Consider the following 14,552-nt stretch of genomic DNA (forward strand, 5'->3'; position numbering starts at 1 on the left):
GCACCAAAAAGGGAAAATTTTGAAAAAGAATTAAATATTGTTCCCTTCTGAATTGGTATCTGAGTAAGCAGATGAGCCCTTTGTCTCTAGACTGTACAAGAGTTTTTATTCCGAAATTAGAGCTTCTTCTGTCTCTTGGAACTTGGAAGCTGACCCCAGCTTCTAAATTTTTCATCACAGTTACATACTCCAGATCTTTCTTATATTGAAACAAATGGGGAATGTGGGTATTGACCTCACTGGGAGCAGGAGTAAACCTTAACTTTAAGTATGGGGGTTGGATTATTCATATGTTCAAATTTAACTACCAGCCATAAGTATTCGTAGGATCCGGGGCTTTCCTTTGCTTACACTAAGACCCTGATAGGAACACAAAACTCATTGATTCTTATCATTCATTTTTGGTGGGTTGTTCCACACTGAATTGCATTAAGGTGTATTGTGCACATTATGAAATGGAGTTATACCAGAAACTAATTCAGTCCTTGTGTGCTTGGGTGGTTTACTGTAAGATTTCAAAGCACACCTGCCAGGGTACTGACCCCAAAATAAAGAACTTTGTAACTGAAAATGGCAGGTCTGATGCTGAAATGGCTTTAGAACTACTATTAATTATATTATTGTGGTTTTTTATGGTATCATTTGCACAACATAGAATTTATATAATCACTTAAATCAGCCTCTGTACCAGATGACTGGAGGATAGCTAGTGTAACGCCAATTTTCAAAAAAGGCTCCAGAAGTGATCCTGGCAACTATAGAGTGGTAAGCCTAACTTCAGTACCAGGCAAATTGGTTGAAACTATATTTAACAGAATTATCAGACACACAGATTAACATGATTTGTTGGGGGGGAAAATCAACCCAGCTCTTGTAAAGGGAAATCACCCATCTATTAGAATTCTTAGAGAGAGTCAACAAGCATGTGGACAAGGGTGATTCACTGGATATAGTGTACGTGGACTTTCAGAAAATCTTTGACAAGATCTCTCACCGAATGCTCTTAAGCAAAGTAAGCAATCATGGGATTAGAGGGAAAGTCCTCTCATGGATCAGTATCTGATTAAAAGATAGGAAACAAAGGGTAGGAATAAATAGTCAGTTCTCACACTGGAGAAGGGCAAATAGCAGAATCCTCTAACGATCTGTACTGGGACCAGTCCTGTTCAACATATTCATAAATGATATGGAAAAGGGGCTGAACAGTGACCTGCCAAACTTGCAGGTGATTCAAAATTACATAAGATAGTTAAGACCAAAACTGACTGTGAAGATTTACAAAAGGCTTTCACAAAACTGAGTGAATGGGCAAGAAAATGGCAGATGAAATTCATGTTGCTAAATGCAAAGTAGTGCACACTGGAAAACATAATCCCAACTACACATACAAAATGATGGGTCTAAATTAGCTTTTGCAACTCAAGAAGGAGATATTGGAGTCATGCTTCTCTGAAAACATCCACTCAATATGTAGCAGCAGTCAAAAAAGCTAACAGAATGTTAGGAACCATTAGGAAAGGGACAGATAATACAGTACATGTTATAATGCCACTATATAAATCCATGGTACACTCACACCTTGACTACTGCATGCAGTTCTGGTCACCTCATCACAAAAGCTATATTAGTATTGGAAGACATACAGAGAAGAGCAACAAAAAAAATGATTAGGGGTATGGAACAGTTTTCAGATGAGGAGAGATTAAAAAGACCGGGATTGTTCATTGTAGAAAAGAACCAAGTGAGAGGGGATATGATGGAGATCTATAAAAGCATGAATGGTGTGGAGCAAGTGAATAAGGAAGTGTTACCCCTTCACATAACACAAGAACCAGGAGTCATCCAATGAAATTAATAGGCATCAGGTTTAAAACTAACATAAGAAGTACTAGTTCACACAGCACAGAGTCAACATGTGGAACTCATTCCCAGGAGATGTTGTGAACGCCAAACACATAACTGGGTTCAAAAAGAATTAAATAAGTTCATGGATGCCATGCTTTAGGTATCCCTAAACCTCTGACTGCCCAAAGTTTGGACTGAATGATAGGGAATGGATCACTTCATAATCTTCACTGTTCTGTTCATTCCTTCTGAAGCACCTGGCATTGGCCAATGTTGGAAGACAGGATACTGGGCTAAATGGACCATTGGTCTGACCCAGAATTGACATCCTTATGTATTTAGGATCTTGTGCCCACTAGTCAGATGGAGTTTAGCACAGACTTAACTTAGTGCATGCTCAAGCCTTTAGCATAACGCCTGTTGAATCCAAATGATGGGGCAATTCTCCCTTGTTCTGCATGTGGAAATCCTATTATAACGCATATGAAAGGGGGGGAAATGATAAGTAGGACAATATACAGTCACATTTTCCACAGTGAAGATTGAGTAAAATTCATTGGACAACTTCTGTTGAAATGAGATTTCAACAAAAATCGAGGGAGGGAGAACTTGTGATAACTTGCAAATCTTATTTTCTCCAATAACGAATATTTCTATAATGAATTTTCAACTCAGAATATGATCCTTTTAGGACCAGATTTTTGAAAGAGTTCAGTTCCTGTTTATGGACCAAAATAATCTTTTGAAAATCTGTCCATAAGTGTGAAAATGGGAGCAATTGTGTGCTGATCTGTTATGAAAATCTAGCCCAAATTCTGAGTACTGAGCATTTGAAAATCTGTCCCTGAATTCTTTTGAAAATCTGTCCCTTAAGGTGTAAACATTCCAGAACAAAATTGGAATAGTCTTTGATTTTGTTTTTTAAAACAGAGAATTTATTTACACAATTTGTTTTTTAAGTTCATCTTTGTATGGTATACTGTGTGTGTCTGTGTGGTGGGAGGGGCATATCAACTTACTTGATCGTAGTGAAATAACCTGTCTGTGTCATCTTATCTCAAATGTCTGAATAAACATGAGATAAATGTAAATTGCATCACCATGGAAAGAGTGCAAACATTAAATATATGTGAAGGAGAGGCCGTGCCAGAGGCTGTTTTAGAATTGTGATGGATTCTCCTTTACTAGTTTGCAGTAGAAAGCTATTAATTTGTGCTCTTTCTATTATTCTCATTATAAAGCTTTTAGCTAGACAAAATAGCTGTTCTCAGCCTTTCATTTTATTACTTAACACTTACATAGCACTGATTATTATATGGAATCATTATCCATTTTTTTACCGGTCCTTGATGGAATTCTGGTACAATTAATGGTATCAGTATTCTGGCTACAATAAAGACTGACATATTTTGCTATCAGTGCCTTACACTTTGTCTATTTCCATTAAAGGATATGTTATGTCTTTCATATGCATTAAATACAATTTGGCTTTTTTCATGGAAACACTTGGTTCTTTGCATTTATTTTCATAAACAGTATCTTTATTTTTTCATGTGTCAGTGTACTTTTAAAAACATCTGGTTTTTGGGCTCTGGGATGTTAGTGCCCTAAACTTTAATTGACTTTAATGGAAGTTGGGAGCGTTAAGTATCTCTCTCTAATTGAGAAGACCAGTTTTTGCTGTCTGCCAGTTTATAAAACTGAGTGTAATTTGTTTTGTGTATGTGAAACTTTTGTAACTTTAGTGAAATACAAAAAAATAGACCATTGAAGGTGCAATACAGTTCCCTTCACTACGGTGTGATATATGTAATGTTATTGCAAACCAAATTCTGTCTGTCTGAGTATACACTGCAGTTAGTATTTGGATAAATGCTTATTATCAGATGTGATGCAGTTCTTAGATGCTGAGCATGTCCCTGATGCTGCAAATACTTATGCATGTTCTGAACTTTAAGCTCATGCCAATCCCATTTAAGTAATTTGAACTTCATGTGCCTGAAGTTACACATGTATAAGAGATTTCAAGTTTAGGGCTTAAGTTTGTATTTGGCTCAGTTGTTTTCTTATGTTTAGCTGCCTCCTACAGGTTATACCCAGAGTGTCAAAACATTACAATACAGCGCTACCTCTATATAACGCAACCCGATATAACACGAATTCGGATATAATGCGGTAAAGCAGTGCTCTGAGGGGGCGGGGCTGCGCACTCCGGTGGATCAAAGCAAGTTCAATATAATGCGGTTTCACCTATAACGCGGTAAGATTTTTTTGGCTCCCGAGGACAGTGTTATATCGAGGTAGAGGTGTACAACTGGATTATTTCTATTATAGAACACCAAAAGGAATCTGTATTATGTTGTAGAATTGCATAGTAGCAGCCCACTTTTCACTACAAAAAAAATGACAGTTTTCAAAAATGTTAAAATATACTGCACATTTAAAAAGTGTACTCTAAGGGCTTACTCTATTGTATGGCTGAAACACAATAGGGTTCTTCCCTAAACTAATTTGAGTGCACTGATGATAGAGCCCTTAATACAGCCCTTTAGCACATGAGAAGTTATATTGAATTCAGTGAAATTTCTTATGCAAGGGCCCCCATGTAAGTACCTGTTGCTCTACTGTACTGGCTGCCTTCAAACAGATTGGATGGCTTAGTCCATATAATTCATTTGGTACCATTAAAATCAAGTCCTTATAATAGGACAAGATCATAGGGCTGCTGCCATCCAGCACTACTGCCCCTACATCTCTGCCATAGGCTGGTGCTGTCTTCCTTGTGGAGATCCCTTACACATGGTGAGGAAGCCTGAATTCTCAGGCTCCTGTGCACTCTGCTGCTTGTTGCTGTTGAGCACTGGGGATATCCCCAAAACGGTGGATGCTCAGCACCCTTCAGATCGAGGCCCTAAAATGAATGTGTTAGACCTTCAAATGGATTTTTAAAAGCATATGGATACATTTGGAAAAAAAAAGAAACATAAGCTGATCCCTCTTCATTTTTCTGAAGTTGTGTGCACTAGCATTGTGGTCAGTTACACCTGTATAAATCCTAAGGGATTCTTGAGTTGGATGGTGTTCCTCTGGATTTACACCAGCATAAGTGGGGGGCAGAATGTGGTTTATTGTCTTTTTTTAAAAGATGCTTGAAGTCCTTGAAAACCTATCTAAAAGTCCTGAGTTACTAAGCCTAACTGAATGCAACATGAAGGCTTTTTTTTTTTAATCTGTGTGTCCTTTTGACCACTTAGGGAACTGTGTTAGATCATAAACATAAGTCCCAAAGAAATTTCAATAAAGTTTTTCAGATTCGAACAAAGAAAAAGACTCCTCCGCTCTCTTCAAATGCATTAGTGGTTAAGCCTAGAATATCCACAAGGACATTCATTGTCTCCTAAATCAGTGTCAGGGAAAGCAAATGTTATAAAAGTAAGTTAATAAAAAAAGTATATGTTTCTATCAAGGAAGAAGGATTCATAATTTCCCAGATTGCTTTAGAAATTTAACACATATTAACAGCTGGTTTTGTAGTTAGTTTTTGTTAAATTTCATCGAAAGATCTTTGTATAATTTTTCTGAAAAAATTACAGGTTGAAGTGCATACATTTTCTTCTTATTTATGTTTGAAGTCAATGGAATTGCATTGGTGTATCTAGGGTTACTATCTGTCCGTATTTCCCCGGACATGTCCGGCTTTTGCGTCTCTAAATAGCCGTCCGGGAGGAATTGTTAACAAGGTTAAAATGTCCGGGGTTTTTTTCTCCCTCGCCTCCCTCCCTCCCTTCCATGCAGAGTGCGGCTGCTGATTGGGCGGCTGGTCCGATTGAGCCACTCCCATTGGCCTCCAGCAGCCAGAGCCCTCCCCTGCTCCCCCCTCCCTCTGTCTGCAGCCCTGTGTAACACACAGACCGACCCACCGGGCAGAGTGTTTTGCCTACACGTGGAGCCAGAATGGTAAGGGGAGTCCGGGGGGGGCAGTCAGGGAGTGGGGGAGGGTTGGATGGGTCCCTGGCCTCCACCTGCCACCCCCCCTCTGCGCATCCCCCCTCCCCTCCCTGCCTGCCTCTCCCTTGCCTGCTTGTACTGCCAGAGCCAGCAGCAACTGCTGTCTGCTGCCCCCAGGTCCTAGTGTCCCCCATCCACTAATGGGAAAACGGGCTGCCCTTACCCTGCCCTTCCACCCTAGCCCCAAGCCTCTCCAATGCCCCAAACCCCTCAGCCCCAGCCCTCATCCCCCCGCACCCTAATCCTCTGCCCCAGCCCTGAGCCTCCTCCTGCATCATGAACCCCTCATCCTCAGCCCCAGCCAGAGCCCTCATCCCCCCCACACCCTAATCCTCTGCTCCATCCCTGAGCCCCCTCCTGCATCATGAACCCCTCATCCTCAGACCCACAGCCCTCACCCCTGCATCCCCTCCTATCCCCAAACTCCCTCTCAAACCCCCTCCCCCCTTCCCACACACCCCCTCCTGCCCTCAAACTCCCTCCCAAAGCCTGCACTCCCTCCCTTTGCACCGCCTCCCACCCCCAAACTCCATCCCAGAGCCTGCACATCTCACCCCCTCATGCACACCCACCCCCTGCGCCAGCCCGGAGCCTGCACCCAGCACCCAAACTCTATCCCAGAGCCTGCACCCTGCACCCCTCCTGCACCCTAATCCCCAGCCCCGGACCTGCACCCCAGACCTCCTCCCCCCACCCAACCCCCCTCCCAGAGCCTTAGGCAGGTGGCGGGGGTGGGTTCTGGGCACCACCAAAATTTCTACAACCCTGCCACCCATGCGAGTGGATAAGGGTCGGGGCAGTCAGGGGACAGGTAGGGTCCTAGGGGGACAGTTAGGGTGGGGGGTTCTCAGCAGGGGGCAGTCAGGGGACAAGAAGCAGGGGGGGGTTGGGGTTCTGAGGGGGGCAGTCAGGGAGTGGGAAGTGGGAGGGAGTGGATGGGGCGGGGGCGGGGCTAGGGTGGGGCTTCCCCCCCCCGTGTCCTCTTTTTTGATTGTGGAAATATGGTAACCCTAGGTGTATCTGAAGGAAGAACTTCACCATTTATAGCCCAGATTCATGTCTCGGTTACATTGGTGTAAATCAGGTATAACTTGCATTTAAAATGATTTTTGTGTGAAAATTCTTGTGCATACAGCTTTGACTTGAGCAGACTGTATCCCCAGTGAGGTGGAGATGTGATACTATTGAAGCTAATGGAAGTTTTTCCATTGACTTCAGTATACTTTGGATCAGGCCTTTGAGTCCAATTACACAGATGTAACTGAAATCAGAATCCTTCCCTATATTGTTTAGTTCTCAGATGGATATTTTTTCTTCTTGGGCTTTATTTCTTGATGGCTTTTAGAACATTATATCATACTAGTGACTTTTGTCAATTTTTTCCTATGTGCCAATACATTAAAATATAACTTTAAAAAGCTTTTAACTTTGAAAGCAAAAAAACTATAATCCCAGTGGTGTCAGCATTTCCTTAGCATTGTTTATAAGCAAGAGTCCATTATCCTATAACAATATTCTAGAGCAGCCACCCTTCAAAAAAAAGGGTCACCCTTAAAAAAAAAAAAAAAATTCAGAACTTAGCAGGACCACTTTCCCATCTCTGTCCATGAGTCTGTCCCTTTCTTCTTAGCTATGGGTCATTGAACATATTGTGAAGTATTTCTAAGGCTTGCATTGGTTTGGAAAAGTTTTCTCTTCTCTAATTGCCTTAATGTAGGGAGCAGCTTCTGCAGCTGCTTAGTAAGTAGGCTAATGTGGTCTCCTTGTCTAAGCTTCCCAAGCCACCTGTTTACTTTATGCAGTAGAGGTAGATAGGAAATTATATTTGTCCAATTTGTGTGTGCATGTGTATGTGAACATGCGCATACACACACACAGGTTTTCATAGGAGTGAGGGGGGAGAAACCCAACACTTTTTTTTTTGTTTTTATTTTTCCAATAAAACAAATTTCTTCATGAAAATGTCCATTTAGTCAAAAGCTGTTCATTTTTTCCCCATCAGTCTAAGCTGCCTAGATAATAATTTGTAAGTGTATGGTTTATTTGACTTTAATCCTTACAGTAACCTCAAGGTGCCTGCAGCCTTCGTTGATGCATTTCCTATGGCTGCGACACATTTTTTTCCCTGCCACCCTCTGTCCCAAGAGCATTAAATGCCTCGTTTTTATTACTGAGTAAAGGTTAGTTGTGGTACTACCAAAGATGCTACTGAAAATATTAGCTGGGCTGGTATTTGGGCCAAATCAATTTTAAGCTTGTTTAATAAATGTCAGTTCCTGGGGGGAGTTGCCTGTTGATAGTCCAAAGGGGTAGGAGCTTTTTGTGTTATTGCGAGACTGGCCCCAGAGGTGGCCAAAGTCACATTGCTCTTGATAATTGGCAAGAGTTGGCAACACTGCATGTCCTAAATGGTGTATGATGTGTGAATAAGAGAAGAAGAAACGCTCCCAGACTGATAAAAACTTTAGAAATGCTTCAGAATGTGCTTATTAATTCCATGGTGGAGAAGACAGACAAACGGAAAGGCACAGCTGGGCAAAATTATTCTGATGAGTTTCAAGTATGGACCAAAACCATTTTGTGGTTAAACAGAACATCTCAGAACCCCATGAATTGCAGAGGTTCTCCAGTTGGTACCCAAAATGTATGTGGTACATTCACACTTCCCTGACCAAAACACCCTCCTTCCCTCCAAAAAACCCACCCCAACACCTGGTAGTGAGCACAAGGTATTAACATTTGCTGGTGCTTATGGATGGCCCAGAGGTTGACGTTTTAAGGTGGATCCTACTTCCAGACGCAAGTCCTGTTCCCTCAGCCCACTGCTTCCACCTTCAGTGGACATGAAAGATCCTGAATGCAGTAGAACAACTGTATTTCTATTGCAGTGGGAGGTGATGGGAGGAGAAAATGCCATTTGGTGTGCAATTCCTATATTCCAGGCAGTGGAGCTATGCTGACTTATACAGAAGGAGCATTTTTGTTCAGGCATAGTGTGGGAACTGGGGTTTGACTCCTTGAATTTAAGGCATCTGTGCTCAGCTTCTGGTTTTATAGATTCAATTCGACAAGAAATAGCACAAATATGTTGTAGAAGGGGAGCACTACTAAGGGCTCTGTTGACGTCCACTAGGGGCTCTGTTGTTGCTATGCAGTTTTACTTGGAAGGTGCTCAGATACTATGTTGTTTTTATATATATATAAAAATCTGGGCTTGATCCTGAAAAGTATGGAGGGCCATGTTATGCATGGCAGATGGAGAGTGTCCATTCTCCCCTTTGACTCCAGCAGAAGTAGGGAGGCCTTAGAACCTTACAAAACTGGCCCAGTGCATCTGCATTGTTTTCATAATGTTAGTGCTTTACAAACTTCTTGCAGTATCCTATAAGCAATAGGATAGCTAAGCAAATGGATTGGTTCAATGCATGAGCCTAGACTTTAATTCTGTAAAAGTCCTGTCACATTACTATCTCTCAGAATTCTTGTTATTAAACTGTGGCAGTGGGCACGAACAATAGGAAAAGAACATTGAGGGCAGCTGCATTCTGAAGATTTCCCAGGAGAAGACAAACAACAACTCAGGCTGCCAGCCAGTGAAATCAGAAGACAGCCTTTGTTTTAAGCGTGTTGGGCATGATTTAATTCTGCCATCATCAGCCAGATGGAAAACATGCTGACAGACTCTGAACGGCCACCAGCAGGATCAAAGGGCTTTGGGGTCACAATATCATTAGCTGGCACAAGGGCATCTTTGATAACTCACCATGTAATTGTTTCAAAGATTGCATTTATTTGTCTGATGCATTAGAATTTGTCTTCTTCTTTGACAATATTTTCAAATCTTTTTTTTTTTTTTTTAAATCCAGCCCTGTGTTTTAAAGCTGTTTTTAGTACTGTATCTTTGGGTTAAATTATGCTCTCAGGGATACCTGTGCAATCGTGCAGCTGGGTGTAACTATAGGCAGAATTTGGCTTTTGATGTACAAATTAAAAACATGTTAGATTAGGAAAGCTACTGAAATAGTGGAATGCTGCTTGAATGTTTGATTTCTGAGATGAAAGGAAATCTTCCTCCAACCAATAAGAATTAATGTATTCACTATCATTCTTTTGTGTAGAGAGATTGGGGTATTTTTTATTTTCAAGAGAGAGGTCAGTTACCTATTTCAGATGTTCTTGTAGCTGTTTCATAGACTTCTTTCCCAGCTGTCCCAGTACAATGCTCATTTAGCTTTTGCTCATAGTCTGAAGAAGCTCTAGGGAACACACAAAGTCACACAATAATGAATCAGTCTTCTATCTCTGTTTTCTCTTAGAATGAGACTGTGCACTATGGTCTGGTTTCAAAGGCTCACTCATCTCACTAGGTAATGGGATCAAATTGTTTTACATAGGTTCTTTTTAGGGTGCCATGTTGTCCCTGACAAGATGCAACCTTAAGCATGATGGCACACAGAGTGTCATGATAGTAAAGCATTTATTAACACTGTTTTACAAGTAAAGGAAGTGAGAAATTAAACTGGCACATGCAGTAGCTACATTACTAAAACAGTCCAGTGAGCATTTTTATTGCACAGGAAAACAAGAGATTATTAACATTTTAAAACATCCATTCAGTTCTCTGTTTCTCAAAAGCTGACAGGCAGCAGCATTCTGTGTTTCAGCTTTTCTTCTTAGGTTTGCAGGCTTTCCATGCCTTTCAGACCCCTTTTTTTGCAGGGCTGCCTAAAGGCAGGTTCAACTACTTGGCCACTATTAACTTATTTAAAATGCTAAGTCCTTTAGTCACATTCCTATCTTGTGTTAGGGAGTGATGTCCTACAAATACCTTTTGGTGGGTTTGTTTCTTCTCCTTTTCTGAGAAAGGTGATGACTATTTCAGCCATTGCAGTCCTCTTGAGTTATAACTAGCCATAAGGAATATGTCTGATATTATCTAGCTCCAAAGAGTCAGGTGCAATAACTGAAGGCCTATTCAAATCCCTACTTCTTTGGTTAAAGCCACTGGCCAACGTTTTTATCTATCCTCTAATTTGCTTAATGTAACTCATAATCAGAAGGACGGCTTAGAGAACCCACTGAGGATTTTTAATTTTTCAGAGAGGGGGAGCAAAAACTCTGGACTAGAGAATTTTAGAAAAAGATATGGAAAGGGATTAAGAAAGGAGGGGAACTGTAAGTTTTACTTTCACTATCCTCTTGGAGGGGGCAGGTTGGAGAAACAAAGGTATTTCCAAGCCTATGGTTCTTGGGTAAATGCACCAACACTAGGCCTCCTTTCCTGTTTGCTACTATTAGCAACAGGAGTGAGTCCCAGAGAGAGCTAGTACGTTATCTGTATCGGATTTCTGTGCAGGAATCCTAGCACAAAGCATGGGGGGGTGCTGCAGAAAATCCCCAGGAACCCTCAGAGCCTCTTCCATGTTGGTTCAAACATGGCCTTCTACTATTACATTCTATAGTCTTTTCTTTTGGCTTACAGCAAATGGCCCAGATACATATTCAGATATAATTACTTACTATTGCAGATTATGAAAAGTTCTTGCAGAAATCCAGTGTGTATTGGAGATAGTGGGACCATTTCTATGTTTCACTAAGTATTCCTGTCAGGTAAAAACTCTGATATGTTATAACTAATATGAATTTATGAATCTTGACTAAAGAATAAATCCCAAAGCACACAATCTGTTGGCAATATTATGTATAATAACATTTTGGATCTCTTAGTAAAGAATTCAAAAGCCCTTTGCATTCCTCAATGGACCAGCAATAGACTAATGGTAAGCAGCAGTGGTAATGTTTATCCATGAGAAATCATTTCAGTAGCAATTTAAAGCCATTATCCTGTAACAGATCCTGGGCTCAATTCACCTCTGCTTGTTCAGCGACCAGGCACCACTGTGGTGCAGCTGGTTTCATAAGGGGTGTGTGTGTGTGGAATGTACCCCTGAGAGAAAGTACCAGTGTTTGCACCACCATCCTCTCCGTGGGATTCTGGTGTGGGGGAGGGGAAAGTACTTTATCTTGCAGCTGTTGTGCCATAGAATCTCACTGACTGAGGCTACTAGGGGATATATTGAGTTCTGGTGCACTGCCCCCTCTCCCCCCCGCTGCCCCAGACCCTTCCAGGCTAGTACCACCTCATCTGTTCATCACCCATCTAGACTTATGTTGTGGTGGCTATAGAGAAATACGTTCCACTATTGGGAACCTTGGGATCTGAAAAATACTGAGTTCAGGGCTGGACCCTGAAGTCCTTAATCCAGCTAAACTCACATTGAAGTCAGTGCAAGTCTTGCTCGAATAAAATAAAATAGAGAATTAAAGGATGGAAAATACAAGAAAGAGTAATATGAGAAGTAAAATTCTGCTTCTGTAAAACAGCTTCCAACATATGCTCAGCACAATGCAGCCCCCCTCCTATAAATCATACATGATTAGAACAGACAGTTGGTTATTGTATACAAAAATATTTTCTAAACCAGGCGTTATTACAAATGAAAAATGCACTAAGTTTATTAAGAATGAAACTGCCTATTTTGCTAAGCATTTATGTGTAATGCTAGTGCTATGAGAAGAAATGAAGAGAGAATGGTAAATATGGAATGCTGGCAAATTATGAAATTACATAATGGAACTACTACACTTTTTAAAATGTGTGCAGAATAATCTGCCAGAAACAGCAAATCCTTATTTTTCAGTAATGTCTTTATAGCTTTTTTTTTTTCAGTCTCTGTTGTTTAATCCCCGAGAGTTGGCTTCATTTAAAAAAAAGTCAGAAAAGCAAGCAAAAGTAGCTGTATCTACTATCCGCAAAATCCTTTAGTAGCTCCAGAGATATCATTCTCTTTTTAAGCTGCTCTGTAGAACTAAGCAAAAGATTCCAAGCTCGGTTCAACCCTGCATGTGCAGCACCCCAAGTTTGCTTCAGAGGAGATTCACTGTGCTATATAAAAGCAGGGAGGAAGAATGCATGATGGCATGTGATACAAAAAAATCATATGATGGGAGAACTGAGAGACATTGGCATATTATTCTGATAAAATGACGTGGTGTTTTTGAAGCCATTCATCCATCTATATAAAATAGAATTGGGAAACTGAATAAGTCTACGGACACATCTTGTGGTTCTAAAGATACCACAAAACACTGAAACTTTACTTTGGTAAAACATCTCTGAGCAATGCCCTGGAGATCCCAAGGTTGAGCTTGCACTTCATTCATTAAATCCCTTTCCCTCACTCCCATCCCACTTGCTTAAGTTGACAGAAATAATAGTGAAGTGGAAAAGAAGATTCACCCACAGAGCTCAAGTTTGGTACCGCCAATGAGCCAACCTGATCTCTGAATGAATTTCCTAAATACAGATCGATCAAATCTCCATTCATTTAAATCTTAAGGTTCCATTAACACAGAATTTGGACACCTTGAATATAACAGTTATTTAATACAATGTTAAATTCCCTTTCCTCTTCTGAATGTGGTGTTCTTTGTGGTGTTCCTACTATTTTACTTTTGGATATACTGGTAAGAAATGTCTCCAATGTGTTGTATTCTTCTAGGTTTGTATTTTAAGTGACTTGGTAAAATGGCAGGAGAACATTCGCAACATACTTTGGGGTGGAAAAAGAGAGAGAGGGAGAATGCATCACAAACAGTGTGGAGACACCTACATATCTCAAAACAAAAATAACTGCTTAATTATAGACACAATAACAAGCACAGCTGCACAGGAATAGGAAATTGCTTCACTTTTGAAGAGAGTGTCACTAAGATACAATCTACATACATTAAATGCTGGGCAACACCTTAAAATTTATGCAAATAAACAAAACAAAACACAAACACATTGCAGCTCTGTAATTAGAAATTGAAGACCCAATGACACCTCCTGGAAAATGTTGAAAAACATTCAATTTAGAAACAATGGTGTCTCTGTGCTATCATGTTTTCTCTATTTTTACTCCTTTTTTAATTTACTATGAAAAGGTCTTAGAGGAAACCAGAATTGTTGTTCCTCTAGTCCCTGTTTTCAAAAGTATGCAGAAATGAGGATGCACGAGTAACAACCAAAGTGCGTGTGCAAGCCCAGATTGCTCACAAAAGCCATTGTACATGTTGTTTTTGAAAACTTCGGCTAAAAATTGCATCCCATAACTTTGACCTCCAATCATAATTAGGACTGTGGTGTCATACAAATTGTATTGTTTTTCTTCAATTTTCATTGTTTCCTCCTTTGAATTTCTGTACCTACTAAGAAGAAATACTTGTACGGTACATCAGCCACAAACATTATATATTTCCTTAGCATTGAAGAAAATCAAATGCCCAAACACCTCGTTTCTTCCTTATCCTATTCCTCACTTTAACCTTCTGGGTGTCCTTCAAATCACATTTGGACAAACTATGGCACTGATCCTGCAATCATTTATTATTGGGCTGAGCCTATTATTTTTAACTAGCTATTTTTTTAAAAATTGAAATTTTCAGTTAAAAATTCAAAATGATTTTTTTAAGTGAAAAACATTTAATTTTCTTAAATTTGTATTGAATTTGTGTTTTTCCTATTACTCACACTTTTAAAATTTTCCCTGATGTCTTATCCACTTGAAATGTATAGAGAGGAAGATGTGTGTGTGTGTGTGTGTGTGTGTGTGTGTGTGTGTGTGTGTGTCTGTCAGAGGGAGAGAATGTGTTCC

This window comes from Terrapene carolina, unplaced genomic scaffold (assembly GCF_002925995.2).
Source record: "Terrapene carolina triunguis isolate 2854851 unplaced genomic scaffold, T_m_triunguis-2.0 Scaffold211, whole genome shotgun sequence".
Lineage (NCBI taxonomy): Eukaryota > Metazoa > Chordata > Testudines > Emydidae > Terrapene > Terrapene triunguis.